The sequence below is a fragment of the Geospiza fortis genome, unplaced genomic scaffold (assembly GCF_000277835.1).
Source record: "Geospiza fortis unplaced genomic scaffold, GeoFor_1.0 scaffold111, whole genome shotgun sequence".
NCBI lineage: Eukaryota > Metazoa > Chordata > Aves > Passeriformes > Thraupidae > Geospiza > Geospiza fortis.
The window spans coordinates 6,427,938-6,433,617 of NW_005054321.1; positions in this window are offsets into that span (position 1 = coordinate 6,427,938).

The window sequence follows — 5,680 nt, forward strand, 5'->3', positions numbered from 1 at the left end:
TAAAGAACAGCAGGCACTGAAAAAAAATCAAAGTGCTTGAACTGCTTGGAGGCTGCAGTCACTAGTGCCACTAAAGCTGGAGTATGGAGAGTTCTAAGACAGGCTGTTATCTAGAAGCTGCAATAAAATACCTGAGAAGTGATCAAGTGTAAAGTTTACCCATAACTGTGCCAGCCTGTTTTAGACTGGAATTCTTTGATATTGAGATAAGTTTCACAAACTATCCATAAATATTTTGGAACCAGCAAGTTTAGGAGGCACCTGTGATACAAATAAAAGAAATTTTGAGGGTCATGAAGCAAGCAAAATTAGCAGAATTCAGGAACAAGTTTGGGCCTTGAGTATTTGGCTGATAAATTTTCAGCAAGACTGAAAGAAAAAGGTTTTAGGATTTTTTTGATTCTAAGATTTTATTAATGTCCAACCAGGATGCTGTTTAATCTTCAAAACAAATACCAGCACTCAAAACACATCAATTGTTTGTATTCTGAGCTCTGTGTTGCACTTATTCATGGACAGGGAAATTGCAATGAGAATAATCATTGTCAGAATACTAATGTGATGTAAACTAGTGTAGAGATATTTATTCAATAGAATGCAATTACCAGCAATACTCTATTTTCTGAACAGTGTGACTGTAATCCAATTTAGGCTGTTTAACCCCTGGTGATTTGTTTCCGTTTGTATTGTGATAGGCTGAAAACAGGCAGGATTGCTGGGGGCAGCAAAAGGGAGAGTAAGGGGAAATAGGACCCCGTGTAATCTTAGATCTTAATGACTTTACTAAATCTACATAACTACAGGGCTGTTCTTCATGGTTGTGCTGCTAACTGAATTTTAAAATAAGGGTAGATCCTACACTCACTTTCTCCCAACATAATTTCATTTTCTGACGAATGCTTAGTCACCAGTTTAAAAAATCCTTTATTACTTCAACCTGAAGTTACATCATCACCCTGGATTTCATATAAGACAGGATTCTCAGGTACCTGGTGGAGGCAAGTGATTAAGAAGATATTCAAGGTGACTTTCATGACCAACTTCTTTTGCAGAAGTGTTCTCAACTGCAGGAGTTTTGGCAGGATCCCATGGGCAAAGGGCAGCTCCTCTCCTTCAGAGAGAGGGGCATCACGGGAAGGACAGAGCGTGGGGACCTTGCTGCAGGCAATTTCTGAAGACTAAAAACCTTCAGCTAGATACTGGTGCACTCATTAGCACAGAGGAGTCCCCCTGAAACTAGCACAGTTTCTGTGCTTCTGAAACTAGCACAGGATATCTTATCAGCACAGAAGTCTTGGGATCTGATCTTTAAATAAAACAAGTGCCTGAGTGATCTTGTTTTAGGTGCAGAGGGATATTTTGTAAACACACAGAAATGGGTGGGGAAGACCTCTGTCCATCTGGTATGGAGTTTGCTAAAGGCGATGGCAATTTCTCCAAGACAAGCAGCATTCAAGCAGAAACCATTGTGTAACTGCTGCCACACTAGAAAGCACAGAAAAGCAGTTCTCTTCAGAGAAATGGGCCCTGGATGGGAACCTGAGTAAGACTTCCAGCTTTAGGGCTTCTGCACTTCCATTCAGGTTTTTGTGTCACTTAAGCACCTGCCTTGAGCAAAAGATGCCACCTGGGGCTTGCCCACTTGTGCTGTTGGTTCATCTTGCAATATAAGAGGGAAGCAGAAATGAGTGGGTAAGAATTGCACAGTCAGGACAGAGTGATCCTAACTCCCAGGGATTCTGCATATGGGAGATTTGCAAAATTAGTCCCTTAGTATTTCCAGCAGCCATTCAGCCATAAAAGCAGGGACTGAAAAACACACAGTGCAGCTACTATTCTTTTAAGTCCCAGTCAAGCTGTTTATTTTTTCACTTAATTTTTAATATAATTTGTCTTGTGAGTTTGTATGAGGCGTCCCTCCCCAGTCATTTACCAAGAGTGCTGTGGGGGTTCCTGACAACACAACTTTTTGTTGTCACCACATCTTTTTGTTGTCACCACATCAGTGAGCTAAGGAAGAAGGCAGTTGTGTTTCCTACAACAGTTCTTACCTGAGCCCAGTTGTATTCAAACTGCAATGCACTGGGAGCTTTGTACATCTGTAGCAGAAAAAACACCTGCAGAGCAGACTGTCAGGTGACAAATTTCCTCTCTCTGGACTAGCTCTCATCTAAGCTGAATTCTCTTTGCCAATGTTCACAGCCCATGTCACTTTCACCAGTGTAAGATAAGGGGAATCAGAGCCTTTCTTTCCTTAAGAAAGGAAAACTTTGGGAAAACTTTGTCCAGCACATGGCTGCATAGCAAACCTGGCTGCACAATGCCCAGAAACCTCCTTTTCCAGTGCCATTCCCTCTAAGAAGTCTGCTCATCTTGAACAAATTGCAGCACATGACCTCTGTGAAAAGCCAGACCCTCTTTGCCATTTCTCATACCACCAAGTTTTGAAAGAGCAGTGTTTTACACTGAAGTTGAGTGCTGGTTTCTATTCAATACAGATGAACTATGAAGTGAATTGTAGTTCCATCTAAGCCAGTTTCCACTGATCATAGACCTTCATAATTCCACAGATTTATTATAGTAATTTCAGTTGATGTAGATTCTATGCAAGATTTTGAGGTAATGTTTTTGGCTATGAAGGTACTATACCATTTTACCTGGGAGAAAAGACTGACCTCTACCAGGCTACAACCTCTTTTCAGCTGCTTGTAGAGAGTGATAAGGTCTCCCCTGAGCTTCCTTTTCTCCAGGCTAAACATCCCCAGCTCTCTCAGTCACTCCTCATCAGACTTGTGCTCTAGTTCCTTCATTAGTTCCCGAGTTGCCTTTCTCTGGAGTCCCCAGAATCTCAATGTCTTTCTTGCAGTGAGGGGCCCAGAACTGGACACAGCACTTGAGCCTCACCAGTGCCAAGCACAGGGGGACAATCACTGCCCTGCTGCTGCTGGTCGCACTATTTCTGATAGAAGCCAGGATACCATTGGCTTTCTTGGCCACTTGGACATCATCATCATCATCATCTGCTGGCTTATGTTCAGCTGGTTGATCAACACCCCCAGGTCCTTTTCTGCTGGGCAGCTTTCCAGCCACTCTTCCCCCAAGCCTGTATTGCTGCAGGGGGTTGTTGTGATCCAAGTACAGGACTCAGCACTTGGCCTTGTTGACCAAGTTGGGCTATTGATCCCACCATCTTATTTGAGTGGGAAACCCTAATTCTTAGGTGACCATCCTCAGGAATTTCTGTGGTTTCTGTCACATCAATAACCCTTGTGTCTTTGCTGGCACATGGATCTCCATCTCTACCTCCACTGAGACAGCAGACTGAAGGCCCTTGCTAGCACACTGTTCCTCAAACACTGGCACGATGCCAGGTTTATCTCTCGTGATCCTGGTTTTATCCCTTTCCCCCTTCAGCTCTAGCTTAAAGTTCTTTCAGTGAGCCCTGCTATCTCCTGCACAGTTCCTTTTCTCTCCTTGAGACAAGCATACCCAATATTGCCAGCAGGCCTGGTGTCATGTAGACCAGCTCATGAACAGAAAATCCAAAATTCTGTCAGTGACAGCAGGTTCAGAGTCAGATATTGGGCTGCTATTCTTCCTGTTTCTTCCCCCATCATTCCCTGCACTGGAAGGATGGAGGAGAACACTAGTTGTGCTTCAAATGTTCAACTGCAACCTTACTGTAATTTACAGTGATGAATTCCTAGAATTTTTAGAAGTAAGCATGAAGACTAAAATCCTTATTTGAGGGGACGCTAGGAGCCATATTTGGCACCCAGTCAGACCTCAAAGTTTCACAGTCCAAGTAAATTTTGCACCTGAGAAAGCCAAGTGTTCTGCAGAGGCTTAAATGGGAATATGTGATAAAGAGCTTTTAAAGAAAGAGTTCAGTAGGCAGAAGAGAAAAGAAAAAGTTATTAACATTTCAGATTGTCCATGTAGAAGCAAAATAAGGTGGGAGATGAAATTTCTGTGTACTGATCATCGCTGTCATGGTCTGAAAGGTTCTGGTGTGTGCTCCAGGCCATATGAGGAAGCTCTCTCCACCTGTATCCAATATTCTTGTTCCAGGACAGTTCCTCCTCATGGTTTCCCTTGTTACTGACAGTGTAACACTGCAGAAACTGCTGCAGGGGAAGTGTTTGCCATTCATTTGGTCACAGGATTGAACATGGAAGGATCCCATATTTTTGCACTGAAAGGATTAAAGAAATGCCCCTCACCTCCTCCTCCTCCAGAAAAAGTAGCAACTGAGGGAGGCTGAGGAAGGACATAATGATGAGGAACTACTGAGAATTTGTGCACTTGACACTCACCTATTTGCTGGAGTTGTGGCCATGAGTTTGGGATCTTTGCTGCTTTAGGGCTGGTGCATTTGTCATCAACCTTCCCTCTAAAAGGCTTCATTCATAAATCACTTTTGGAGTGTGAAGAAGCCATGGGGATGCTTTAATAAATGGTTTCTCACATAAAGTTTTATTCCCCAATAATGATTATCTTATTAGTAAATCCCTGATGGCATTACTAAGGAGGTCATTATCATTATCCCTGTTTTATATCTGCAGAAACTGAACCAGAGAAAGGAAAAGTCACCACTAAGTAAGATTTGTGGATGCAAGCTCCTGAGTCAAGGTACATGCTTTCTTCAGCAGGTCACAGGACTAATAGGTGCTTGAAATAAATGGTTAATGAACTGGTTAATCAAATCATTACATCAGAATGCTATAGGACATCTTTTTAGAATATATTTAAAACCATAAAGAGTTACTTGCATCTCTCATTGGTTGTCAGCATTTAGCAGCCCAAACTCTTCATGGAGGCCAGCATGAAATACATATAACTATAGAGTTATCTTTAGGAACCTGCATAGGTTGTGTGCTGTCAGAATTTGTGCTGTCATCTCCTGATTTGCTAAAAAGAAACTGGGATGCCATTTACTAAGTTTTTTACTCAGAGGCATAATTTTTATTCAGCTTATTCCTGATCATTTTGAAAATAGTTGATTCTTTTAACAGTGCATTACTGGCCATAGAAAAATCTGCTGCTGTCTCAATATAAAGGACAACAAAATGCAAAGTGGAGTTAAATCAAAATAGATGTCATGAAAGCTGCTGCAGTGATTGCATCATACAAGGCAGTCTTCAAATTCAGCAAAAGACTTGCATGTCTTTTTCTGACAGCAACCAGAGAGGATTTCCAATATATAAGGGTTCCCCTTGAAATAGAAACCTACCATGCCCAGCTATACACGAGTGGCCTAAATACTCCTTAAGGTGGAGAGAGAAGTTTAGACAGAGAGTGCTTCATGTCTGCATTGTATAGAACAATAGAATCATAGAATTTTGAAAGTTGGAACAGACCTCTAAGATCATAGGTCCTACAGTTAGCCTAGCACTGCTCTGTTCACCACTAACCCATGTCCCCATGTGCCACAGCACATATTTTTGACAGTTTCCAGGGATGGTAATTCCAGCACTTCCTTAGGCAACTTGTCCCAGTGCTTTTCCACCCTTTACATGAAGAAATTTTTCCTTTTATCCGATCTAAACCTCCCCTGATAAAACTTGAGGCCATTTCCTCTTGTCCTATCATTTCTTACCTGGGAAACTGACCCACACTTTGCAACCATCTCATGTCAGGGAGTTGTAGAGAGCAGTAAGGTCCCCGTGAGCCTCCTCTT